We start from the raw sequence: 19131 nt of genomic DNA, 5'->3' as shown, positions 1-19131 counted from the left end.
TTGTAAAGAAAGGAAGAAAAGAACGGGGAGAAATTGAAGTAACGAGCAAAAGAAATATAAAAAAGGGGTGCAACACGAGGACTTCCCAAGTGGTCACCCAACTTAGTACTACTCTCGCCCAAGCACGCTTAACTGCGGAGTTCTGATGGGATCCGGTGCATTAGTGCTGGTATGATCGCACCCGACATGCCATGCGCACAAATTGCATTTAACGCATGCGGGGTGGGCATGATCGAGGCGACGGTGGGTGCACGCACGTGCTGGGAACGGCCGGCGGGGCCCGCGCGGACACGTCGGGGAGAAGAAACGCGATGGGCGTGAGCGTGCGAGGTTGCCATTTGTAAAGAAAGGAAGAAAAGAACGGGGAGAAATTGAAGTAACGAGCAAAAGAAATATAAAAAAGGGGTGCAACACGAGGACTTCCCAAGTGGTCACCCAACTTAGTACTACTCTCGCCCAAGCACGCTTAACTGCGGAGTTCTGATGGGATCCGGTGCATTAGTGCTGGTATGATCGCACCCGACATGTCATGCGCACAAATTGCATTTAACGCATGCGGGGTGGGCATGATCGAGGCGACGGTGGGTGCACGCACGTGCTGGGAACGGCCGGCGGGGCCCGCGCGGACACGTCGGGGAGAAGAAATATAAAAAAGGGGTGCAACACGAGGACTTCCCAAGTGGTCACCCAACTTAGTACTACTCTCGCCCAAGCACGCTTAACTGCGGAGTTCTGATGGGATCCGGTGCATTAGTGCTGGTATGATCGCACCCGACATGCCATGCGCACAAATTGCATTTAACGCATGCGGGGTGGGCATGATCGAGGCGACGGTGGGTGCACGCACGTGCTGGGAACGGCCGGCGGGGCCCGCGCGGACACGTCGGGGAGAAGAAACGCGATGGGCGTGAGCGTGCGAGGTTGCCATTTGTAAAGAAAGGAAGAAAAGAACGGGGAGAAATTGAAGTAACGAGCAAAAGAAATATAAAAAAGGGGTGCAACACGAGGACTTCCCAAGTGGTCACCCAACTTAGTACTACTCTCGCCCAAGCACGCTTAACTGCGGAGTTCTGATGGGATCCGGTGCATTAGTGCTGGTATGATCGCACCCGACATGCCATGCGCACAAATTGCATTTAACGCATGCGGGGTGGGCATGATCGAGGCGACGGTGGGTGCACGCACGTGCTGGGAACGGCCGGCGGGGCCCGCGCGGACACGTCGGGGAGAAGAAATATAAAAAAGGGGTGCAACACGAGGACTTCCCAAGTGGTCATCCAACTTAGTACTACTCTCGCCCAAGCACGCTTAACTGCGGAGTTCTGATGGGATCCGGTGCATTAGTGCTGGTATGATCGCACCCGACATGCCATGCGCACAAATTGCATTTAACGCATGCGGGGTGGGCATGATCGAGGCGACGGTGGGTGCACGCACGTGCTGGGAACGGCCGGCGGGGCCCGCGCGGACACGTCGGGGAGAAGAAACGCGATGGGCGTGAGCGTGCGAGGTTGCCATTTGTAAAGAAAGGAAGAAAAGAACGGGGAGAAATTGAAGTAACGAGCAAAAGAAATATAAAAAAGGGGTGCAACACGAGGACTTCCCAAGTGGTCACCCAACTTAGTACTACTCTCGCCCAAGCACGCTTAACTGCGGAGTTCTGATGGGATCCGGTGCATTAGTGCTGGTATGATCGCACCCGACATGTCATGCGCACAAATTGCATTTAACGCATGCGGGGTGGGCATGATCGAGGCGACGGTGGGTGCACGCACGTGCTGGGAACGGCCGGCGGGGCCCGCGCGGACACGTCGGGGAGAAGAAATATAAAAAAGGGGTGCAACACGAGGACTTCCCAAGTGGTCACCCAACTTAGTACTACTCTCGCCCAAGCACGCTTAACTGCGGAGTTCTGATGGGATCCGGTGCATTAGTGCTGGTATGATCGCACCCGACATGCCATGCGCACAAATTGCATTTAACGCATGCGGGGTGGGCATGATCGAGGCGACGGTGGGTGCACGCACGTGCTGGGAACGGCCGGCGGGGCCCGCGCGGACACGTCGGGGAGAAGAAACGCGATGGGCGTGAGCGTGCGAGGTTGCCATTTGTAAAGAAAGGAAGAAAAGAACGGGGAGAAATTGAAGTAACGAGCAAAAGAAATATAAAAAAGGGGTGCAACACGAGGACTTCCCAAGTGGTCACCCAACTTAGTACTACTCTCGCCCAAGCACGCTTAACTGCGGAGTTCTGATGGGATCCGGTGCATTAGTGCTGGTATGATCGCACCCGACATGCCATGCGCACAAATTGCATTTAACGCATGCGGGGTGGGCATGATCGAGGCGACGGTGGGTGCACGCACGTGCTGGGAACGGCCGGCGGGGCCCGCGCGGACACGTCGGGGAGAAGAAACGCGATGGGCGTGAGCGTGCGAGGTTGCCATTTGTAAAGAAAGGAAGAAAAGAACGGGGAGAAATTGAAGTAACGAGCAAAAGAAATATAAAAAAGGGGTGCAACACGAGGACTTCCCAAGTGGTCACCCAACTTAGTACTACTCTCGCCCAAGCACGCTTAACTGCGGAGTTCTGATGGGATCCGGTGCATTAGTGCTGGTATGATCGCACCCGACATGTCATGCGCACAAATTGCATTTAACGCATGCGGGGTGGGCATGATCGAGGCGACGGTGGGTGCACGCACGTGCTGGGAACGGCCGGCGGGGCCCGCGCGGACACGTCGGGGAGAAGAAATATAAAAAAGGGGTGCAACACGAGGACTTCCCAAGTGGTCACCCAACTTAGTACTACTCTCGCCCAAGCACGCTTAACTGCGGAGTTCTGATGGGATCCGGTGCATTAGTGCTGGTATGATCGCACCCGACATGCCATGCGCACAAATTGCATTTAACGCATGCGGGGTGGGCATGATCGAGGCGACGGTGGGTGCACGCACGTGCTGGGAACGGCCGGCGGGGCCCGCGCGGACACGTCGGGGAGAAGAAACGCGATGGGCGTGAGCGTGCGAGGTTGCCATTTGTAAAGAAAGGAAGAAAAGAACGGGGAGAAATTGAAGTAACGAGCAAAAGAAATATAAAAAAGGGGTGCAACACGAGGACTTCCCAAGTGGTCACCCAACTTAGTACTACTCTCGCCCAAGCACGCTTAACTGCGGAGTTCTGATGGGATCCGGTGCATTAGTGCTGGTATGATCGCACCCGACATGCCATGCGCACAAATTGCATTTAACGCATGCGGGGTGGGCATGATCGAGGCGACGGTGGGTGCACGCACGTGCTGGGAACGGCCGGCGGGGCCCGCGCGGACACGTCGGGGAGAAGAAATATAAAAAAGGGGTGCAACACGAGGACTTCCCAAGTGGTCACCCAACTTAGTACTACTCTCGCCCAAGCACGCTTAACTGCGGAGTTCTGATGGGATCCGGTGCATTAGTGCTGGTATGATCGCACCCGACATGCCATGCGCACAAATTGCATTTAACGCATGCGGGGTGGGCATGATCGAGGCGACGGTGGGTGCACGCACGTGCTGGGAACGGCCGGCGGGGCCCGCGCGGACACGTCGGGGAGAAGAAACGCGATGGGCGTGAGCGTGCGAGGTTGCCATTTGTAAAGAAAGGAAGAAAAGAACGGGGAGAAATTGAAGTAACGAGCAAAAGAAATATAAAAAAGGGGTGCAACACGAGGACTTCCCAAGTGGTCACCCAACTTAGTACTACTCTCGCCCAAGCACGCTTAACTGCGGAGTTCTGATGGGATCCGGTGCATTAGTGCTGGTATGATCGCACCCGACATGCCATGCGCACAAATTGCATTTAACGCATGCGGGGTGGGCATGATCGAGGCGACGGTGGGTGCACGCACGTGCTGGGAACGGCCGGCGGGGCCCGCGCGGACACGTCGGGGAGAAGAAATATAAAAAAGGGGTGCAACACGAGGACTTCCCAAGTGGTCACCCAACTTAGTACTACTCTCGCCCAAGCACGCTTAACTGCGGAGTTCTGATGGGATCCGGTGCATTAGTGCTGGTATGATCGCACCCGACATGCCATGCGCACAAATTGCATTTAACGCATGCGGGGTGGGCATGATCGAGGCGACGGTGGGTGCACGCACGTGCTGGGAACGGCCGGCGGGGCCCGCGCGGACACGTCGGGGAGAAGAAACGCGATGGGCGTGAGCGTGCGAGGTTGCCATTTGTAAAGAAAGGAAGAAAAGAACGGGGAGAAATTGAAGTAACGAGCAAAAGAAATATAAAAAAGGGGTGCAACACGAGGACTTCCCAAGTGGTCACCCAACTTAGTACTACTCTCGCCCAAGCACGCTTAACTGCGGAGTTCTGATGGGATCCGGTGCATTAGTGCTGGTATGATCGCACCCGACATGCCATGCGCACAAATTGCATTTAACGCATGCGGGGTGGGCATGATCGAGGCGACGGTGGGTGCACGCACGTGCTGGGAACGGCCGGCGGGGCCCGCGCGGACACGTCGGGGAGAAGAAACGCGATGGGCGTGAGCGTGCGAGGTTGCCATTTGTAAAGAAAGGAAGAAAAGAACGGGGAGAAATTGAAGTAACGAGCAAAAGAAATATAAAAAAGGGGTGCAACACGAGGACTTCCCAAGTGGTCACCCAACTTAGTACTACTCTCGCCCAAGCACGCTTAACTGCGGAGTTCTGATGGGATCCGGTGCATTAGTGCTGGTATGATCGCACCCGACATGTCATGCGCACAAATTGCATTTAACGCATGCGGGGTGGGCATGATCGAGGCGACGGTGGGTGCACGCACGTGCTGGGAACGGCCGGCGGGGCCCGCGCGGACACGTCGGGGAGAAGAAATATAAAAAAGGGGTGCAACACGAGGACTTCCCAAGTGGTCACCCAACTTAGTACTACTCTCGCCCAAGCACGCTTAACTGCGGAGTTCTGATGGGATCCGGTGCATTAGTGCTGGTATGATCGCACCCGACATGCCATGCGCACAAATTGCATTTAACGCATGCGGGGTGGGCATGATCGAGGCGACGGTGGGTGCACGCACGTGCTGGGAACGGCCGGCGGGGCCCGCGCGGACACGTCGGGGAGAAGAAACGCGATGGGCGTGAGCGTGCGAGGTTGCCATTTGTAAAGAAAGGAAGAAAAGAACGGGGAGAAATTGAAGTAACGAGCAAAAGAAATATAAAAAAGGGGTGCAACACGAGGACTTCCCAAGTGGTCACCCAACTTAGTACTACTCTCGCCCAAGCACGCTTAACTGCGGAGTTCTGATGGGATCCGGTGCATTAGTGCTGGTATGATCGCACCCGACATGTCATGCGCACAAATTGCATTTAACGCATGCGGGGTGGGCATGATCGAGGCGACGGTGGGTGCACGCACGTGCTGGGAACGGCCGGCGGGGCCCGCGCGGACACGTCGGGGAGAAGAAATATAAAAAAGGGGTGCAACACGAGGACTTCCCAAGTGGTCACCCAACTTAGTACTACTCTCGCCCAAGCACGCTTAACTGCGGAGTTCTGATGGGATCCGGTGCATTAGTGCTGGTATGATCGCACCCGACATGCCATGCGCACAAATTGCATTTAACGCATGCGGGGTGGGCATGATCGAGGCGACGGTGGGTGCACGCACGTGCTGGGAACGGCCGGCGGGGCCCGCGCGGACACGTCGGGGAGAAGAAACGCGATGGGCGTGAGCGTGCGAGGTTGCCATTTGTAAAGAAAGGAAGAAAAGAACGGGGAGAAATTGAAGTAACGAGCAAAAGAAATATAAAAAAGGGGTGCAACACGAGGACTTCCCAAGTGGTCACCCAACTTAGTACTACTCTCGCCCAAGCACGCTTAACTGCGGAGTTCTGATGGGATCCGGTGCATTAGTGCTGGTATGATCGCACCCGACATGCCATGCGCACAAATTGCATTTAACGCATGCGGGGTGGGCATGATCGAGGCGACGGTGGGTGCACGCACGTGCTGGGAACGGCCGGCGGGGCCCGCGCGGACACGTCGGGGAGAAGAAATATAAAAAAGGGGTGCAACACGAGGACTTCCCAAGTGGTCACCCAACTTAGTACTACTCTCGCCCAAGCACGCTTAACTGCGGAGTTCTGATGGGATCCGGTGCATTAGTGCTGGTATGATCGCACCCGACATGCCATGCGCACAAATTGCATTTAACGCATGCGGGGTGGGCATGATCGAGGCGACGGTGGGTGCACGCACGTGCTGGGAACGGCCGGCGGGGCCCGCGCGGACACGTCGGGGAGAAGAAACGCGATGGGCGTGAGCGTGCGAGGTTGCCATTTGTAAAGAAAGGAAGAAAAGAACGGGGAGAAATTGAAGTAACGAGCAAAAGAAATATAAAAAAGGGGTGCAACACGAGGACTTCCCAAGTGGTCACCCAACTTAGTACTACTCTCGCCCAAGCACGCTTAACTGCGGAGTTCTGATGGGATCCGGTGCATTAGTGCTGGTATGATCGCACCCGACATGCCATGCGCACAAATTGCATTTAACGCATGCGGGGTGGGCATGATCGAGGCGACGGTGGGTGCACGCACGTGCTGGGAACGGCCGGCGGGGCCCGCGCGGACACGTCGGGGAGAAGAAATATAAAAAAGGGGTGCAACACGAGGACTTCCCAAGTGGTCACCCAACTTAGTACTACTCTCGCCCAAGCACGCTTAACTGCGGAGTTCTGATGGGATCCGGTGCATTAGTGCTGGTATGATCGCACCCGACATGCCATGCGCACAAATTGCATTTAACGCATGCGGGGTGGGCATGATCGAGGCGACGGTGGGTGCACGCACGTGCTGGGAACGGCCGGCGGGGCCCGCGCGGACACGTCGGGGAGAAGAAACGCGATGGGCGTGAGCGTGCGAGGTTGCCATTTGTAAAGAAAGGAAGAAAAGAACGGGGAGAAATTGAAGTAACGAGCAAAAGAAATATAAAAAAGGGGTGCAACACGAGGACTTCCCAAGTGGTCACCCAACTTAGTACTACTCTCGCCCAAGCACGCTTAACTGCGGAGTTCTGATGGGATCCGGTGCATTAGTGCTGGTATGATCGCACCCGACATGTCATGCGCACAAATTGCATTTAACGCATGCGGGGTGGGCATGATCGAGGCGACGGTGGGTGCACGCACGTGCTGGGAACGGCCGGCGGGGCCCGCGCGGACACGTCGGGGAGAAGAAATATAAAAAAGGGGTGCAACACGAGGACTTCCCAAGTGGTCACCCAACTTAGTACTACTCTCGCCCAAGCACGCTTAACTGCGGAGTTCTGATGGGATCCGGTGCATTAGTGCTGGTATGATCGCACCCGACATGCCATGCGCACAAATTGCATTTAACGCATGCGGGGTGGGCATGATCGAGGCGACGGTGGGTGCACGCACGTGCTGGGAACGGCCGGCGGGGCCCGCGCGGACACGTCGGGGAGAAGAAACGCGATGGGCGTGAGCGTGCGAGGTTGCCATTTGTAAAGAAAGGAAGAAAAGAACGGGGAGAAATTGAAGTAACGAGCAAAAGAAATATAAAAAAGGGGTGCAACACGAGGACTTCCCAAGTGGTCACCCAACTTAGTACTACTCTCGCCCAAGCACGCTTAACTGCGGAGTTCTGATGGGATCCGGTGCATTAGTGCTGGTATGATCGCACCCGACATGTCATGCGCACAAATTGCATTTAACGCATGCGGGGTGGGCATGATCGAGGCGACGGTGGGTGCACGCACGTGCTGGGAACGGCCGGCGGGGCCCGCGCGGACACGTCGGGGAGAAGAAATATAAAAAAGGGGTGCAACACGAGGACTTCCCAAGTGGTCACCCAACTTAGTACTACTCTCGCCCAAGCACGCTTAACTGCGGAGTTCTGATGGGATCCGGTGCATTAGTGCTGGTATGATCGCACCCGACATGCCATGCGCACAAATTGCATTTAACGCATGCGGGGTGGGCATGATCGAGGCGACGGTGGGTGCACGCACGTGCTGGGAACGGCCGGCGGGGCCCGCGCGGACACGTCGGGGAGAAGAAACGCGATGGGCGTGAGCGTGCGAGGTTGCCATTTGTAAAGAAAGGAAGAAAAGAACGGGGAGAAATTGAAGTAACGAGCAAAAGAAATATAAAAAAGGGGTGCAACACGAGGACTTCCCAAGTGGTCACCCAACTTAGTACTACTCTCGCCCAAGCACGCTTAACTGCGGAGTTCTGATGGGATCCGGTGCATTAGTGCTGGTATGATCGCACCCGACATGCCATGCGCACAAATTGCATTTAACGCATGCGGGGTGGGCATGATCGAGGCGACGGTGGGTGCACGCACGTGCTGGGAACGGCCGGCGGGGCCCGCGCGGACACGTCGGGGAGAAGAAATATAAAAAAGGGGTGCAACACGAGGACTTCCCAAGTGGTCACCCAACTTAGTACTACTCTCGCCCAAGCACGCTTAACTGCGGAGTTCTGATGGGATCCGGTGCATTAGTGCTGGTATGATCGCACCCGACATGCCATGCGCACAAATTGCATTTAACGCATGCGGGGTGGGCATGATCGAGGCGACGGTGGGTGCACGCACGTGCTGGGAACGGCCGGCGGGGCCCGCGCGGACACGTCGGGGAGAAGAAACGCGATGGGCGTGAGCGTGCGAGGTTGCCATTTGTAAAGAAAGGAAGAAAAGAACGGGGAGAAATTGAAGTAACGAGCAAAAGAAATATAAAAAAGGGGTGCAACACGAGGACTTCCCAAGTGGTCACCCAACTTAGTACTACTCTCGCCCAAGCACGCTTAACTGCGGAGTTCTGATGGGATCCGGTGCATTAGTGCTGGTATGATCGCACCCGAAATGTCATGCGCACAAATTGCATTTAACGCATGCGGGGTGGGCATGATCGAGGCGACGGTGGGTGCACGCACGTGCTGGGAACGGCCGGCGGGGCCCGCGCGGACACGTCGGGGAGAAGAAATATAAAAAAGGGGTGCAACACGAGGACTTCCCAAGTGGTCACCCAACTTAGTACTACTCTCGCCCAAGCACGCTTAACTGCGGAGTTCTGATGGGATCCGGTGCATTAGTGCTGGTATGATCGCACCCGACATGCCATGCGCACAAATTGCATTTAACGCATGCGGGGTGGGCATGATCGAGGCGACGGTGGGTGCACGCACGTGCTGGGAACGGCCGGCGGGGCCCGCGCGGACACGTCGGGGAGAAGAAATATAAAAAAGGGGTGCAACACGAGGACTTCCCAAGTGGTCACCCAACTTAGTACTACTCTCGCCCAAGCACGCTTAACTGCGGAGTTCTGATGGGATCCGGTGCATTAGTGCTGGTATGATCGCACCCGACATGCCATGCGCACAAATTGCATTTAACGCATGCGGGGTGGGCATGATCGAGGCGACGGTGGGTGCACGCACGTGCTGGGAACGGCCGGCGGGGCCCGCGCGGACACGTCGGGGAGAAGAAACGCGATGGGCGTGAGCGTGCGAGGTTGCCATTTGTAAAGAAAGGAAGAAAAGAACGGGGAGAAATTGAAGTAACGAGCAAAAGAAATATAAAAAAGGGGTGCAACACGAGGACTTCCCAAGTGGTCACCCAACTTAGTACTACTCTCGCCCAAGCACGCTTAACTGCGGAGTTCTGATGGGATCCGGTGCATTAGTGCTGGTATGATCGCACCCGACATGCCATGCGCACAAATTGCATTTAACGCATGCGGGGTGGGCATGATCGAGGCGACGGTGGGTGCACGCACGTGCTGGGAACGGCCGGCGGGGCCCGCGCGGACACGTCGGGGAGAAGAAATATAAAAAAGGGGTGCAACACGAGGACTTCCCAAGTGGTCACCCAACTTAGTACTACTCTCGCCCAAGCACGCTTAACTGCGGAGTTCTGATGGGATCCGGTGCATTAGTGCTGGTATGATCGCACCCGACATGCCATGCGCACAAATTGCATTTAACGCATGCGGGGTGGGCATGATCGAGGCGACGGTGGGTGCACGCACGTGCTGGGAACGGCCGGCGGGGCCCGCGCGGACACGTCGGGGAGAAGAAACGCGATGGGCGTGAGCGTGCGAGGTTGCCATTTGTAAAGAAAGGAAGAAAAGAACGGGGAGAAATTGAAGTAACGAGCAAAAGAAATATAAAAAAGGGGTGCAACACGAGGACTTCCCAAGTGGTCACCCAACTTAGTACTACTCTCGCCCAAGCACGCTTAACTGCGGAGTTCTGATGGGATCCGGTGCATTAGTGCTGGTATGATCGCACCCGAAATGTCATGCGCACAAATTGCATTTAACGCATGCGGGGTGGGCATGATCGAGGCGACGGTGGGTGCACGCACGTGCTGGGAACGGCCGGCGGGGCCCGCGCGGACACGTCGGGGAGAAGAAATATAAAAAAGGGGTGCAACACGAGGACTTCCCAAGTGGTCACCCAACTTAGTACTACTCTCGCCCAAGCACGCTTAACTGCGGAGTTCTGATGGGATCCGGTGCATTAGTGCTGGTATGATCGCACCCGACATGCCATGCGCACAAATTGCATTTAACGCATGCGGGGTGGGCATGATCGAGGCGACGGTGGGTGCACGCACGTGCTGGGAACGGCCGGCGGGGCCCGCGCGGACACGTCGGGGAGAAGAAATATAAAAAAGGGGTGCAACACGAGGACTTCCCAAGTGGTCACCCAACTTAGTACTACTCTCGCCCAAGCACGCTTAACTGCGGAGTTCTGATGGGATCCGGTGCATTAGTGCTGGTATGATCGCACCCGACATGCCATGCGCACAAATTGCATTTAACGCATGCGGGGTGGGCATGATCGAGGCGACGGTGGGTGCACGCACGTGCTGGGAACGGCCGGCGGGGCCCGCGCGGACACGTCGGGGAGAAGAAACGCGATGGGCGTGAGCGTGCGAGGTTGCCATTTGTAAAGAAAGGAAGAAAAGAACGGGGAGAAATTGAAGTAACGAGCAAAAGAAATATAAAAAAGGGGTGCAACACGAGGACTTCCCAAGTGGTCACCCAACTTAGTACTACTCTCGCCCAAGCACGCTTAACTGCGGAGTTCTGATGGGATCCGGTGCATTAGTGCTGGTATGATCGCACCCGACATGTCATGCGCACAAATTGCATTTAACGCATGCGGGGTGGGCATGATCGAGGCGACGGTGGGTGCACGCACGTGCTGGGAACGGCCGGCGGGGCCCGCGCGGACACGTCGGGGAGAAGAAATATAAAAAAGGGGTGCAACACGAGGACTTCCCAAGTGGTCACCCAACTTAGTACTACTCTCGCCCAAGCACGCTTAACTGCGGAGTTCTGATGGGATCCGGTGCATTAGTGCTGGTATGATCGCACCCGACATGCCATGCGCACAAATTGCATTTAACGCATGCGGGGTGGGCATGATCGAGGCGACGGTGGGTGCACGCACGTGCTGGGAACGGCCGGCGGGGCCCGCGCGGACACGTCGGGGAGAAGAAACGCGATGGGCGTGAGCGTGCGAGGTTGCCATTTGTAAAGAAAGGAAGAAAAGAACGGGGAGAAATTGAAGTAACGAGCAAAAGAAATATAAAAAAGGGGTGCAACACGAGGACTTCCCAAGTGGTCACCCAACTTAGTACTACTCTCGCCCAAGCACGCTTAACTGCGGAGTTCTGATGGGATCCGGTGCATTAGTGCTGGTATGATCGCACCCGACATGCCATGCGCACAAATTGCATTTAACGCATGCGGGGTGGGCATGATCGAGGCGACGGTGGGTGCACGCACGTGCTGGGAACGGCCGGCGGGGCCCGCGCGGACACGTCGGGGAGAAGAAATATAAAAAAGGGGTGCAACACGAGGACTTCCCAAGTGGTCACCCAACTTAGTACTACTCTCGCCCAAGCACGCTTAACTGCGGAGTTCTGATGGGATCCGGTGCATTAGTGCTGGTATGATCGCACCCGACATGCCATGCGCACAAATTGCATTTAACGCATGCGGGGTGGGCATGATCGAGGCGACGGTGGGTGCACGCACGTGCTGGGAACGGCCGGCGGGGCCCGCGCGGACACGTCGGGGAGAAGAAACGCGATGGGCGTGAGCGTGCGAGGTTGCCATTTGTAAAGAAAGGAAGAAAAGAACGGGGAGAAATTGAAGTAACGAGCAAAAGAAATATAAAAAAGGGGTGCAACACGAGGACTTCCCAAGTGGTCACCCAACTTAGTACTACTCTCGCCCAAGCACGCTTAACTGCGGAGTTCTGATGGGATCCGGTGCATTAGTGCTGGTATGATCGCACCCGACATGCCATGCGCACAAATTGCATTTAACGCATGCGGGGTGGGCATGATCGAGGCGACGGTGGGTGCACGCACGTGCTGGGAACGGCCGGCGGGGCCCGCGCGGACACGTCGGGGAGAAGAAATATAAAAAAGGGGTGCAACACGAGGACTTCCCAAGTGGTCACCCAACTTAGTACTACTCTCGCCCAAGCACGCTTAACTGCGGAGTTCTGATGGGATCCGGTGCATTAGTGCTGGTATGATCGCACCCGACATGCCATGCGCACAAATTGCATTTAACGCATGCGGGGTGGGCATGATCGAGGCGACGGTGGGTGCACGCACGTGCTGGGAACGGCCGGCGGGGCCCGCGCGGACACGTCGGGGAGAAGAAACGCGATGGGCGTGAGCGTGCGAGGTTGCCATTTGTAAAGAAAGGAAGAAAAGAACGGGGAGAAATTGAAGTAACGAGCAAAAGAAATATAAAAAAGGGGTGCAACACGAGGACTTCCCAAGTGGTCACCCAACTTAGTACTACTCTCGCCCAAGCACGCTTAACTGCGGAGTTCTGATGGGATCCGGTGCATTAGTGCTGGTATGATCGCACCCGACATGCCATGCGCACAAATTGCATTTAACGCATGCGGGGTGGGCATGATCGAGGCGACGGTGGGTGCACGCACGTGCTGGGAACGGCCGGCGGGGCCCGCGCGGACACGTCGGGGAGAAGAAATATAAAAAAGGGGTGCAACACGAGGACTTCCCAAGTGGTCACCCAACTTAGTACTACTCTCGCCCAAGCACGCTTAACTGCGGAGTTCTGATGGGATCCGGTGCATTAGTGCTGGTATGATCGCACCCGACATGCCATGCGCACAAATTGCATTTAACGCATGCGGGGTGGGCATGATCGAGGCGACGGTGGGTGCACGCACGTGCTGGGAACGGCCGGCGGGGCCCGCGCGGACACGTCGGGGAGAAGAAACGCGATGGGCGTGAGCGTGCGAGGTTGCCATTTGTAAAGAAAGGAAGAAAAGAACGGGGAGAAATTGAAGTAACGAGCAAAAGAAATATAAAAAAGGGGTGCAACACGAGGACTTCCCAAGTGGTCACCCAACTTAGTACTACTCTCGCCCAAGCACGCTTAACTGCGGAGTTCTGATGGGATCCGGTGCATTAGTGCTGGTATGATCGCACCCGACATGCCATGCGCACAAATTGCATTTAACGCATGCGGGGTGGGCATGATCGAGGCGACGGTGGGTGCACGCACGTGCTGGGAACGGCCGGCGGGGCCCGCGCGGACACGTCGGGGAGAAGAAATATAAAAAAGGGGTGCAACACGAGGACTTCCCAAGTGGTCACCCAACTTAGTACTACTCTCGCCCAAGCACGCTTAACTGCGGAGTTCTGATGGGATCCGGTGCATTAGTGCTGGTATGATCGCACCCGACATGCCATGCGCACAAATTGCATTTAACGCATGCGGGGTGGGCATGATCGAGGCGACGGTGGGTGCACGCACGTGCTGGGAACGGCCGGCGGGGCCCGCGCGGACACGTCGGGGAGAAGAAACGCGATGGGCGTGAGCGTGCGAGGTTGCCATTTGTAAAGAAAGGAAGAAAAGAACGGGGAGAAATTGAAGTAACGAGCAAAAGAAATATAAAAAAGGGGTGCAACACGAGGACTTCCCAAGTGGTCACCCAACTTAGTACTACTCTCGCCCAAGCACGCTTAACTGCGGAGTTCTGATGGGATCCGGTGCATTAGTGCTGGTATGATCGCACCCGACATGCCATGCGCACAAATTGCATTTAACGCATGCGGGGTGGGCATGATCGAGGCGACGGTGGGTGCACGCACGTGCTGGGAACGGCCGGCGGGGCCCGCGCGGACACGTCGGGGAGAAGAAATATAAAAAAGGGGTGCAACACGAGGACTTCCCAAGTGGTCACCCAACTTAGTACTACTCTCGCCCAAGCACGCTTAACTGCGGAGTTCTGATGGGATCCGGTGCATTAGTGCTGGTATGATCGCACCCGACATGCCATGCGCACAAATTGCATTTAACGCATGCGGGGTGGGCATGATCGAGGCGACGGTGGGTGCACGCACGTGCTGGGAACGGCCGGCGGGGCCCGCGCGGACACGTCGGGGAGAAGAAACGCGATGGGCGTGAGCGTGCGAGGTTGCCATTTGTAAAGAAAGGAAGAAAAGAACGGGGAGAAATTGAAGTAACGAGCAAAAGAAATATAAAAAAGGGGTGCAACACGAGGACTTCCCAAGTGGTCACCCAACTTAGTACTACTCTCGCCCAAGCACGCTTAACTGCGGAGTTCTGATGGGATCCGGTGCATTAGTGCTGGTATGATCGCACCCGACATGTCATGCGCACAAATTGCATTTAACGCATGCGGGGTGGGCATGATCGAGGCGACGGTGGGTGCACGCACGTGCTGGGAACGGCCGGCGGGGCCCGCGCGGACACGTCGGGGAGAAGAAATATAAAAAAGGGGTGCAACACGAGGACTTCCCAAGTGGTCACCCAACTTAGTACTACTCTCGCCCAAGCACGCTTAACTGCGGAGTTCTGATGGGATCCGGTGCATTAGTGCTGGTATGATCGCACCCGACATGCCATGCGCACAAATTGCATTTAACGCATGCGGGGTGGGCATGATCGAGGCGACGGTGGGTGCACGCACGTGCTGGGAACGGCCGGCGGGGCCCGCGCGGACACGTCGGGGAGAAGAAACGCGATGGGCGTGAGCGTGCGAGGTTGCCATTTGTAAAGAAAGGAAGAAAAGAACGGGGAGAAATTGAAGTAACGAGCAAAAGAAATATAAAAAAGGGGTGCAACACGAGGACTTCCCAAGTGGTCACCCAACTTAGTACTACTCTCGCCCAAGCACGCTTAACTGCGGAGTTCTGATGGGATCCGGTGCATTAGTGCTGGTATGATCGCACCCGACATGCCATGCGCACAAATTGCATTTAACGCATGCGGGGTGGGCATGATCGAGGCGACGGTGGGTGCACGCACGTGCTGGGAACGGCCGGCGGGGCCCGCGCGGACACGTCGGGGAGAAGAAATATAAAAAAGGGGTGCAACACGAGGACTTCCCAAGTGGTCACCCAACTTAGTACTACTCTCGCCCAAGCACGCTTAACTGCGGAGTTCTGATGGGATCCGGTGCATTAGTGCTGGTATGATCGCACCCGACATGCCATGCGCACAAATTGCATTTAACGCATGCGGGGTGGGCATGATCGAGGCGACGGTGGGTGCACGCACGTGCTGGGAACGGCCGGCGGGGCCCGCGCGGACACGTCGGGGAGAAGAAACGCGATGGGCGTGAGCGTGCGAGGTTGCCATTTGTAAAGAAAGGAAGAAAAGAACGGGGAGAAATTGAAGTAACGAGCAAAAGAAATATAAAAAAGGGGTGCAACACGAGGACTTCCCAAGTGGTCACCCAACTTAGTACTACTCTCGCCCAAGCACGCTTAACTGCGGAGTTCTGATGGGATCCGGTGCATTAGTGCTGGTATGATCGCACCCGACATGCCATGCGCACAAATTGCATTTAACGCATGCGGGGTGGGCATGATCGAGGCGACGGTGGGTGCACGCACGTGCTGGGAACGGCCGGCGGGGCCCGCGCGGACACGTCGGGGAGAAGAAATATAAAAAAGGGGTGCAACACGAGGACTTCCCAAGTGGTCACCCAACTTAGTACTACTCTCGCCCAAGCACGCTTAACTGCGGAGTTCTGATGGGATCCGGTGCATTAGTGCTGGTATGATCGCACCCGACATGCCATGCGCACAAATTGCATTTAACGCATGCGGGGTGGGCATGATCGAGGCGACGGTGGGTGCACGCACGTGCTGGGAACGGCCGGCGGGGCCCGCGCGGACACGTCGGGGAGAAGAAACGCGATGGGCGTGAGCGTGCGAGGTTGCCATTTGTAAAGAAAGGAAGAAAAGAACGGGGAGAAATTGAAGTAACGAGCAAAAGAAATATAAAAAAGGGGTGCAACACGAGGACTTCCCAAGTGGTCACCCAACTTAGTACTACTCTCGCCCAAGCACGCTTAACTGCGGAGTTCTGATGGGATCCGGTGCATTAGTGCTGGTATGATCGCACCCGACATGCCATGCGCACAAATTGCATTTAACGCATGCGGGGTGGGCATGATCGAGGCGACGGTGGGTGCACGCACGTGCTGGGAACGGCCGGCGGGGCCCGCGCGGACACGTCGGGGAGAAGAAATATAAAAAAGGGGTGCAACACGAGGACTTCCCAAGTGGTCACCCAACTTAGTACTACTCTCGCCCAAGCACGCTTAACTGCGGAGTTCTGATGGGATCCGGTGCATTAGTGCTGGTATGATCGCACCCGACATGCCATGCGCACAAATTGCATTTAACGCATGCGGGGTGGGCATGATCGAGGCGACGGTGGGTGCACGCACGTGCTGGGAACGGCCGGCGGGGCCCGCGCGGACACGTCGGGGAGAAGAAACGCGATGGGCGTGAGCGTGCGAGGTTGCCATTTGTAAAGAAAGGAAGAAAAGAACGGGGAGAAATTGAAGTAACGAGCAAAAGAAATATAAAAAAGGGGTGCAACACGAGGACTTCCCAAGTGGTCACCCAACTTAGTACTACTCTCGCCCAAGCACGCTTAACTGCGGAGTTCTGATGGGATCCGGTGCATTAGTGCTGGTATGATCGCACCCGACATGCCATGCGCACAAATTGCATTTAACGCATGCGGGGTGGGCATGATCGAGGCGACGGTGGGTGCACGCACGTGCTGGGAACGGCCGGCGGGGCCCGCGCGGACACGTCGGGGAGAAGAAATATAAAAAAGGGGTGCAACACGAGGACTTCCCAAGTGGTCACCCAACTTAGTACTACTCTCGCCCAAGCACGCTTAACTGCGGAGTTCTGATGGGATCCGGTGCATTAGTGCTGGTATGATCGCACCCGACATGCCATGCGCACAAATTGCATTTAACGCATGCGGGGTGGGCATGATCGAGGCGACGGTGGGTGCACGCACGTGCTGGGAACGGCCGGCGGGGCCCGCGCGGACACGTCGGGGAGAAGAAACGCGATGGGCGTGAGCGTGCGAGGTTGCCATTTGTAAAGAAAGGAAGAAAAGAACGGGGAGAAATTGAAGTAACGAGCAAAAGAAATATAAAAAAGGGGTGCAACACGAGGACTTCCCAAGTGGTCACCCAACTTAGTACTACTCTCGCCCAAGCACGCTTAACTGCGGAGTTCTGATGGGATCCGGTGCATTAGTGCTGGTATGATCGCACCCGACATGCCATGCGCACAAATTGCATTTAACGCATGCGGGGTGGGCATGATCGAGGCGACGGTGGGTGCACGCACGTGCTGGGAACGGCCGGCGGGGCCCGCGCGGACACGTCGGGGAGAAGAAATATAAAAAAGGGGTGCAACACGAGGACTTCCCAAGTGGTCACCCAACTTAGTACTACTCTCGCCCAAGCACGCTTAACTGCGGAGTTCTGATGGGATCCGGTGCATTAGTGCTGGTATGATCGCACCCGACATGCCATGCGCACAAATTGCATTTAACGCATGCGGGGTGGGCATGATCGAGGCGACGGTGGGTGCACGCACGTGCTGGGAACGGCCGGCGGGGCCCGCGCGGACACGTCGGGGAGAAGAAACGCGATGGGCGTGAGCGTGCGAGGTTGCCATTTGTAAAGAAAGGAAGAAAAGAACGGGGAGAAATTGAAGTAACGAGCAAAAGAAATATAAAAAAGGGGTGCAACACGAGGACTTCCCAAGTGGTCACCCAACTTAGTACTACTCTCGCCCAAGCACGCTTAACTGCGGAGTTCTGATGGGATCCGGTGCATTAGTGCTGGTATGATCGCACCCGACATGCCATGCGCACAAATTGCATTTAACGCATGCGGGGTGGGCATGATCGAGGCGACGGTGGGTGCACGCACGTGCTGGGAACGGCCGGCGGGGCCCGCGCGGACACGTCGGGGAGAAGAAATATAAAAAAGGGGTGCAACACGAGGACTTCCCAAGTGGTCACCCAACTTAGTACTACTCTCGCCCAAGCACGCTTAACTGCGGAGTTCTGATGGGATCCGGTGCATTAGTGCTGGTATGATCGCACCCGACATGCCATGCGCACAAATTGCATTTAACGCATGCGGGGTGGGCATGATCGAGGCGACGGTGGGTGCACGCACGTGCTGGGAACGGCCGGCGGGGCCCGCGCGGACACGTCGGGGAGAAGAAACGCGATGGGCGTGAGCGTGCGAGGTTGCCATTTGTAAAGAAAGGAAGAAAAGAACGGGGAGAAATTGAAGTAACGAGCAAAAGAAATATAAAAAAGGGGTGCAACACGAGGACTTCCCAAGTGGTCACCCAACTTAGTACTACTCTCGCCCAAGCACGCTTAACTGCGGAGTTCTGATGGGATCCGGTGCATTAGTGCTGGTATGATCGCACCCGACATGCCATGCGCACAAATTGCATTTAACGCATGCGGGGTGGGCATGATCGAGGCGACGGTGGGTGCACGCACGTGCTGGGAACGGCCGGCGGGGCCCGCGCGGACACGTCGGGGAGAAGAAATATAAAAAAGGGGTGCAACACGAGGACTTCCCAAGTGGTCACCCAACTTAGTACTACTCTCGCCCAAGCACGCTTAACTGCGGAGTTCTGATGGGATCCGGTGCATTAGTGCTGGTATGATCGCACCCGACATGCCATGCGCACAAATTGCATTTAACGCATGCGGGGTGGGCATGATCGAGGCGACGGTGGGTGC

General features: G+C 56.4%; 65 non-coding genes across 65 annotated transcripts; all 65 read right to left on the bottom strand.

Annotated features, from left to right (window-relative positions):
* Nucleotides 1-64: 64 nt before the first annotated feature.
* On the bottom strand, nucleotides 65-183 carry LOC147783459 (5S ribosomal RNA). Its single transcript, XR_015417364.1, has one exon. It is a non-coding gene; the product is annotated as a 5S ribosomal RNA (ribosomal RNA).
* A 219-nt stretch (nucleotides 184-402) lies between these two features.
* LOC147783458 (5S ribosomal RNA) lies at nucleotides 403-521 on the bottom strand. Its single transcript, XR_015417362.1, has one exon. It is a non-coding gene; the product is annotated as a 5S ribosomal RNA (ribosomal RNA).
* A 133-nt stretch (nucleotides 522-654) lies between these two features.
* LOC147783457 (5S ribosomal RNA) lies at nucleotides 655-773 on the bottom strand. Its single transcript, XR_015417361.1, has one exon. It is a non-coding gene; the product is annotated as a 5S ribosomal RNA (ribosomal RNA).
* Nucleotides 774-992: 219 nt separating this feature from the next.
* Nucleotides 993-1111, bottom strand: LOC147783456 (5S ribosomal RNA). The gene has a single exon (XR_015417360.1). It is a non-coding gene; the product is annotated as a 5S ribosomal RNA (ribosomal RNA).
* A 133-nt stretch (nucleotides 1112-1244) lies between these two features.
* On the bottom strand, nucleotides 1245-1363 carry LOC147783455 (5S ribosomal RNA). Its single transcript, XR_015417565.1, has one exon. It is a non-coding gene; the product is annotated as a 5S ribosomal RNA (ribosomal RNA).
* A 219-nt stretch (nucleotides 1364-1582) lies between these two features.
* LOC147783454 (5S ribosomal RNA) lies at nucleotides 1583-1701 on the bottom strand. The gene has a single exon (XR_015417359.1). It is a non-coding gene; the product is annotated as a 5S ribosomal RNA (ribosomal RNA).
* A 133-nt stretch (nucleotides 1702-1834) lies between these two features.
* On the bottom strand, nucleotides 1835-1953 carry LOC147783453 (5S ribosomal RNA). Its single transcript, XR_015417358.1, has one exon. It is a non-coding gene; the product is annotated as a 5S ribosomal RNA (ribosomal RNA).
* A 219-nt stretch (nucleotides 1954-2172) lies between these two features.
* LOC147783452 (5S ribosomal RNA) lies at nucleotides 2173-2291 on the bottom strand. Its single transcript, XR_015417357.1, has one exon. It is a non-coding gene; the product is annotated as a 5S ribosomal RNA (ribosomal RNA).
* A 219-nt stretch (nucleotides 2292-2510) lies between these two features.
* On the bottom strand, nucleotides 2511-2629 carry LOC147783451 (5S ribosomal RNA). The gene has a single exon (XR_015417356.1). It is a non-coding gene; the product is annotated as a 5S ribosomal RNA (ribosomal RNA).
* A 133-nt stretch (nucleotides 2630-2762) lies between these two features.
* On the bottom strand, nucleotides 2763-2881 carry LOC147783450 (5S ribosomal RNA). The gene has a single exon (XR_015417355.1). It is a non-coding gene; the product is annotated as a 5S ribosomal RNA (ribosomal RNA).
* A 219-nt stretch (nucleotides 2882-3100) lies between these two features.
* On the bottom strand, nucleotides 3101-3219 carry LOC147783449 (5S ribosomal RNA). The gene has a single exon (XR_015417354.1). It is a non-coding gene; the product is annotated as a 5S ribosomal RNA (ribosomal RNA).
* A 133-nt stretch (nucleotides 3220-3352) lies between these two features.
* LOC147783448 (5S ribosomal RNA) lies at nucleotides 3353-3471 on the bottom strand. Its single transcript, XR_015417353.1, has one exon. It is a non-coding gene; the product is annotated as a 5S ribosomal RNA (ribosomal RNA).
* Nucleotides 3472-3690: 219 nt separating this feature from the next.
* On the bottom strand, nucleotides 3691-3809 carry LOC147783447 (5S ribosomal RNA). Its single transcript, XR_015417351.1, has one exon. It is a non-coding gene; the product is annotated as a 5S ribosomal RNA (ribosomal RNA).
* Nucleotides 3810-3942: 133 nt separating this feature from the next.
* Nucleotides 3943-4061, bottom strand: LOC147783446 (5S ribosomal RNA). Its single transcript, XR_015417350.1, has one exon. It is a non-coding gene; the product is annotated as a 5S ribosomal RNA (ribosomal RNA).
* Nucleotides 4062-4280: 219 nt separating this feature from the next.
* LOC147783445 (5S ribosomal RNA) lies at nucleotides 4281-4399 on the bottom strand. The gene has a single exon (XR_015417349.1). It is a non-coding gene; the product is annotated as a 5S ribosomal RNA (ribosomal RNA).
* Nucleotides 4400-4618: 219 nt separating this feature from the next.
* Nucleotides 4619-4737, bottom strand: LOC147783444 (5S ribosomal RNA). Its single transcript, XR_015417348.1, has one exon. It is a non-coding gene; the product is annotated as a 5S ribosomal RNA (ribosomal RNA).
* A 133-nt stretch (nucleotides 4738-4870) lies between these two features.
* On the bottom strand, nucleotides 4871-4989 carry LOC147783443 (5S ribosomal RNA). The gene has a single exon (XR_015417347.1). It is a non-coding gene; the product is annotated as a 5S ribosomal RNA (ribosomal RNA).
* Nucleotides 4990-5208: 219 nt separating this feature from the next.
* Nucleotides 5209-5327, bottom strand: LOC147783442 (5S ribosomal RNA). Its single transcript, XR_015417346.1, has one exon. It is a non-coding gene; the product is annotated as a 5S ribosomal RNA (ribosomal RNA).
* Nucleotides 5328-5460: 133 nt separating this feature from the next.
* LOC147783441 (5S ribosomal RNA) lies at nucleotides 5461-5579 on the bottom strand. The gene has a single exon (XR_015417345.1). It is a non-coding gene; the product is annotated as a 5S ribosomal RNA (ribosomal RNA).
* Nucleotides 5580-5798: 219 nt separating this feature from the next.
* Nucleotides 5799-5917, bottom strand: LOC147783440 (5S ribosomal RNA). Its single transcript, XR_015417344.1, has one exon. It is a non-coding gene; the product is annotated as a 5S ribosomal RNA (ribosomal RNA).
* A 133-nt stretch (nucleotides 5918-6050) lies between these two features.
* LOC147783439 (5S ribosomal RNA) lies at nucleotides 6051-6169 on the bottom strand. The gene has a single exon (XR_015417343.1). It is a non-coding gene; the product is annotated as a 5S ribosomal RNA (ribosomal RNA).
* Nucleotides 6170-6388: 219 nt separating this feature from the next.
* LOC147783438 (5S ribosomal RNA) lies at nucleotides 6389-6507 on the bottom strand. The gene has a single exon (XR_015417342.1). It is a non-coding gene; the product is annotated as a 5S ribosomal RNA (ribosomal RNA).
* Nucleotides 6508-6640: 133 nt separating this feature from the next.
* LOC147783437 (5S ribosomal RNA) lies at nucleotides 6641-6759 on the bottom strand. Its single transcript, XR_015417340.1, has one exon. It is a non-coding gene; the product is annotated as a 5S ribosomal RNA (ribosomal RNA).
* Nucleotides 6760-6978: 219 nt separating this feature from the next.
* Nucleotides 6979-7097, bottom strand: LOC147783436 (5S ribosomal RNA). The gene has a single exon (XR_015417339.1). It is a non-coding gene; the product is annotated as a 5S ribosomal RNA (ribosomal RNA).
* Nucleotides 7098-7230: 133 nt separating this feature from the next.
* Nucleotides 7231-7349, bottom strand: LOC147783435 (5S ribosomal RNA). The gene has a single exon (XR_015417338.1). It is a non-coding gene; the product is annotated as a 5S ribosomal RNA (ribosomal RNA).
* A 219-nt stretch (nucleotides 7350-7568) lies between these two features.
* Nucleotides 7569-7687, bottom strand: LOC147783434 (5S ribosomal RNA). Its single transcript, XR_015417337.1, has one exon. It is a non-coding gene; the product is annotated as a 5S ribosomal RNA (ribosomal RNA).
* A 133-nt stretch (nucleotides 7688-7820) lies between these two features.
* LOC147783433 (5S ribosomal RNA) lies at nucleotides 7821-7939 on the bottom strand. Its single transcript, XR_015417336.1, has one exon. It is a non-coding gene; the product is annotated as a 5S ribosomal RNA (ribosomal RNA).
* Nucleotides 7940-8158: 219 nt separating this feature from the next.
* LOC147783432 (5S ribosomal RNA) lies at nucleotides 8159-8277 on the bottom strand. Its single transcript, XR_015417335.1, has one exon. It is a non-coding gene; the product is annotated as a 5S ribosomal RNA (ribosomal RNA).
* A 133-nt stretch (nucleotides 8278-8410) lies between these two features.
* On the bottom strand, nucleotides 8411-8529 carry LOC147783431 (5S ribosomal RNA). The gene has a single exon (XR_015417334.1). It is a non-coding gene; the product is annotated as a 5S ribosomal RNA (ribosomal RNA).
* Nucleotides 8530-8748: 219 nt separating this feature from the next.
* On the bottom strand, nucleotides 8749-8867 carry LOC147783430 (5S ribosomal RNA). The gene has a single exon (XR_015417333.1). It is a non-coding gene; the product is annotated as a 5S ribosomal RNA (ribosomal RNA).
* A 133-nt stretch (nucleotides 8868-9000) lies between these two features.
* On the bottom strand, nucleotides 9001-9119 carry LOC147783429 (5S ribosomal RNA). The gene has a single exon (XR_015417332.1). It is a non-coding gene; the product is annotated as a 5S ribosomal RNA (ribosomal RNA).
* Nucleotides 9120-9252: 133 nt separating this feature from the next.
* Nucleotides 9253-9371, bottom strand: LOC147783428 (5S ribosomal RNA). Its single transcript, XR_015417331.1, has one exon. It is a non-coding gene; the product is annotated as a 5S ribosomal RNA (ribosomal RNA).
* Nucleotides 9372-9590: 219 nt separating this feature from the next.
* On the bottom strand, nucleotides 9591-9709 carry LOC147783427 (5S ribosomal RNA). Its single transcript, XR_015417329.1, has one exon. It is a non-coding gene; the product is annotated as a 5S ribosomal RNA (ribosomal RNA).
* A 133-nt stretch (nucleotides 9710-9842) lies between these two features.
* On the bottom strand, nucleotides 9843-9961 carry LOC147783426 (5S ribosomal RNA). The gene has a single exon (XR_015417328.1). It is a non-coding gene; the product is annotated as a 5S ribosomal RNA (ribosomal RNA).
* A 219-nt stretch (nucleotides 9962-10180) lies between these two features.
* Nucleotides 10181-10299, bottom strand: LOC147783425 (5S ribosomal RNA). The gene has a single exon (XR_015417327.1). It is a non-coding gene; the product is annotated as a 5S ribosomal RNA (ribosomal RNA).
* Nucleotides 10300-10432: 133 nt separating this feature from the next.
* Nucleotides 10433-10551, bottom strand: LOC147783424 (5S ribosomal RNA). Its single transcript, XR_015417326.1, has one exon. It is a non-coding gene; the product is annotated as a 5S ribosomal RNA (ribosomal RNA).
* A 133-nt stretch (nucleotides 10552-10684) lies between these two features.
* Nucleotides 10685-10803, bottom strand: LOC147783423 (5S ribosomal RNA). The gene has a single exon (XR_015417325.1). It is a non-coding gene; the product is annotated as a 5S ribosomal RNA (ribosomal RNA).
* A 219-nt stretch (nucleotides 10804-11022) lies between these two features.
* Nucleotides 11023-11141, bottom strand: LOC147783422 (5S ribosomal RNA). Its single transcript, XR_015417324.1, has one exon. It is a non-coding gene; the product is annotated as a 5S ribosomal RNA (ribosomal RNA).
* A 133-nt stretch (nucleotides 11142-11274) lies between these two features.
* Nucleotides 11275-11393, bottom strand: LOC147783421 (5S ribosomal RNA). The gene has a single exon (XR_015417323.1). It is a non-coding gene; the product is annotated as a 5S ribosomal RNA (ribosomal RNA).
* A 219-nt stretch (nucleotides 11394-11612) lies between these two features.
* On the bottom strand, nucleotides 11613-11731 carry LOC147783420 (5S ribosomal RNA). Its single transcript, XR_015417322.1, has one exon. It is a non-coding gene; the product is annotated as a 5S ribosomal RNA (ribosomal RNA).
* Nucleotides 11732-11864: 133 nt separating this feature from the next.
* Nucleotides 11865-11983, bottom strand: LOC147783419 (5S ribosomal RNA). The gene has a single exon (XR_015417321.1). It is a non-coding gene; the product is annotated as a 5S ribosomal RNA (ribosomal RNA).
* Nucleotides 11984-12202: 219 nt separating this feature from the next.
* On the bottom strand, nucleotides 12203-12321 carry LOC147783418 (5S ribosomal RNA). Its single transcript, XR_015417320.1, has one exon. It is a non-coding gene; the product is annotated as a 5S ribosomal RNA (ribosomal RNA).
* A 133-nt stretch (nucleotides 12322-12454) lies between these two features.
* LOC147783417 (5S ribosomal RNA) lies at nucleotides 12455-12573 on the bottom strand. The gene has a single exon (XR_015417318.1). It is a non-coding gene; the product is annotated as a 5S ribosomal RNA (ribosomal RNA).
* A 219-nt stretch (nucleotides 12574-12792) lies between these two features.
* Nucleotides 12793-12911, bottom strand: LOC147783416 (5S ribosomal RNA). The gene has a single exon (XR_015417317.1). It is a non-coding gene; the product is annotated as a 5S ribosomal RNA (ribosomal RNA).
* Nucleotides 12912-13044: 133 nt separating this feature from the next.
* On the bottom strand, nucleotides 13045-13163 carry LOC147783415 (5S ribosomal RNA). Its single transcript, XR_015417316.1, has one exon. It is a non-coding gene; the product is annotated as a 5S ribosomal RNA (ribosomal RNA).
* Nucleotides 13164-13382: 219 nt separating this feature from the next.
* Nucleotides 13383-13501, bottom strand: LOC147783414 (5S ribosomal RNA). Its single transcript, XR_015417315.1, has one exon. It is a non-coding gene; the product is annotated as a 5S ribosomal RNA (ribosomal RNA).
* A 133-nt stretch (nucleotides 13502-13634) lies between these two features.
* On the bottom strand, nucleotides 13635-13753 carry LOC147783413 (5S ribosomal RNA). The gene has a single exon (XR_015417314.1). It is a non-coding gene; the product is annotated as a 5S ribosomal RNA (ribosomal RNA).
* A 219-nt stretch (nucleotides 13754-13972) lies between these two features.
* Nucleotides 13973-14091, bottom strand: LOC147783412 (5S ribosomal RNA). Its single transcript, XR_015417312.1, has one exon. It is a non-coding gene; the product is annotated as a 5S ribosomal RNA (ribosomal RNA).
* A 133-nt stretch (nucleotides 14092-14224) lies between these two features.
* On the bottom strand, nucleotides 14225-14343 carry LOC147783411 (5S ribosomal RNA). Its single transcript, XR_015417311.1, has one exon. It is a non-coding gene; the product is annotated as a 5S ribosomal RNA (ribosomal RNA).
* Nucleotides 14344-14562: 219 nt separating this feature from the next.
* On the bottom strand, nucleotides 14563-14681 carry LOC147783410 (5S ribosomal RNA). The gene has a single exon (XR_015417310.1). It is a non-coding gene; the product is annotated as a 5S ribosomal RNA (ribosomal RNA).
* A 133-nt stretch (nucleotides 14682-14814) lies between these two features.
* On the bottom strand, nucleotides 14815-14933 carry LOC147783409 (5S ribosomal RNA). The gene has a single exon (XR_015417309.1). It is a non-coding gene; the product is annotated as a 5S ribosomal RNA (ribosomal RNA).
* A 219-nt stretch (nucleotides 14934-15152) lies between these two features.
* Nucleotides 15153-15271, bottom strand: LOC147783408 (5S ribosomal RNA). Its single transcript, XR_015417308.1, has one exon. It is a non-coding gene; the product is annotated as a 5S ribosomal RNA (ribosomal RNA).
* A 133-nt stretch (nucleotides 15272-15404) lies between these two features.
* Nucleotides 15405-15523, bottom strand: LOC147783407 (5S ribosomal RNA). Its single transcript, XR_015417306.1, has one exon. It is a non-coding gene; the product is annotated as a 5S ribosomal RNA (ribosomal RNA).
* A 219-nt stretch (nucleotides 15524-15742) lies between these two features.
* LOC147783406 (5S ribosomal RNA) lies at nucleotides 15743-15861 on the bottom strand. The gene has a single exon (XR_015417305.1). It is a non-coding gene; the product is annotated as a 5S ribosomal RNA (ribosomal RNA).
* Nucleotides 15862-15994: 133 nt separating this feature from the next.
* On the bottom strand, nucleotides 15995-16113 carry LOC147783405 (5S ribosomal RNA). The gene has a single exon (XR_015417304.1). It is a non-coding gene; the product is annotated as a 5S ribosomal RNA (ribosomal RNA).
* Nucleotides 16114-16332: 219 nt separating this feature from the next.
* On the bottom strand, nucleotides 16333-16451 carry LOC147783404 (5S ribosomal RNA). Its single transcript, XR_015417303.1, has one exon. It is a non-coding gene; the product is annotated as a 5S ribosomal RNA (ribosomal RNA).
* Nucleotides 16452-16584: 133 nt separating this feature from the next.
* On the bottom strand, nucleotides 16585-16703 carry LOC147783403 (5S ribosomal RNA). Its single transcript, XR_015417302.1, has one exon. It is a non-coding gene; the product is annotated as a 5S ribosomal RNA (ribosomal RNA).
* A 219-nt stretch (nucleotides 16704-16922) lies between these two features.
* On the bottom strand, nucleotides 16923-17041 carry LOC147783402 (5S ribosomal RNA). The gene has a single exon (XR_015417301.1). It is a non-coding gene; the product is annotated as a 5S ribosomal RNA (ribosomal RNA).
* Nucleotides 17042-17174: 133 nt separating this feature from the next.
* On the bottom strand, nucleotides 17175-17293 carry LOC147783401 (5S ribosomal RNA). The gene has a single exon (XR_015417300.1). It is a non-coding gene; the product is annotated as a 5S ribosomal RNA (ribosomal RNA).
* A 219-nt stretch (nucleotides 17294-17512) lies between these two features.
* Nucleotides 17513-17631, bottom strand: LOC147783400 (5S ribosomal RNA). The gene has a single exon (XR_015417299.1). It is a non-coding gene; the product is annotated as a 5S ribosomal RNA (ribosomal RNA).
* Nucleotides 17632-17764: 133 nt separating this feature from the next.
* Nucleotides 17765-17883, bottom strand: LOC147783399 (5S ribosomal RNA). The gene has a single exon (XR_015417298.1). It is a non-coding gene; the product is annotated as a 5S ribosomal RNA (ribosomal RNA).
* Nucleotides 17884-18102: 219 nt separating this feature from the next.
* On the bottom strand, nucleotides 18103-18221 carry LOC147783398 (5S ribosomal RNA). Its single transcript, XR_015417297.1, has one exon. It is a non-coding gene; the product is annotated as a 5S ribosomal RNA (ribosomal RNA).
* A 133-nt stretch (nucleotides 18222-18354) lies between these two features.
* LOC147783397 (5S ribosomal RNA) lies at nucleotides 18355-18473 on the bottom strand. Its single transcript, XR_015417295.1, has one exon. It is a non-coding gene; the product is annotated as a 5S ribosomal RNA (ribosomal RNA).
* A 219-nt stretch (nucleotides 18474-18692) lies between these two features.
* On the bottom strand, nucleotides 18693-18811 carry LOC147783396 (5S ribosomal RNA). The gene has a single exon (XR_015417294.1). It is a non-coding gene; the product is annotated as a 5S ribosomal RNA (ribosomal RNA).
* Nucleotides 18812-18944: 133 nt separating this feature from the next.
* On the bottom strand, nucleotides 18945-19063 carry LOC147783395 (5S ribosomal RNA). Its single transcript, XR_015417293.1, has one exon. It is a non-coding gene; the product is annotated as a 5S ribosomal RNA (ribosomal RNA).
* Nucleotides 19064-19131: the final 68 nt, after the last annotated feature.

Source organism: Cucurbita pepo, unplaced genomic scaffold (genome assembly GCF_057944985.1).
Source record: "Cucurbita pepo subsp. pepo isolate OVF unplaced genomic scaffold, ASM5794498v1 scafford_58, whole genome shotgun sequence".
In the NCBI taxonomy this organism is placed as follows: domain Eukaryota; kingdom Viridiplantae; phylum Streptophyta; class Magnoliopsida; order Cucurbitales; family Cucurbitaceae; genus Cucurbita; species Cucurbita pepo.
This window is presented reverse-complemented; position numbering and strand designations above follow the sequence as displayed.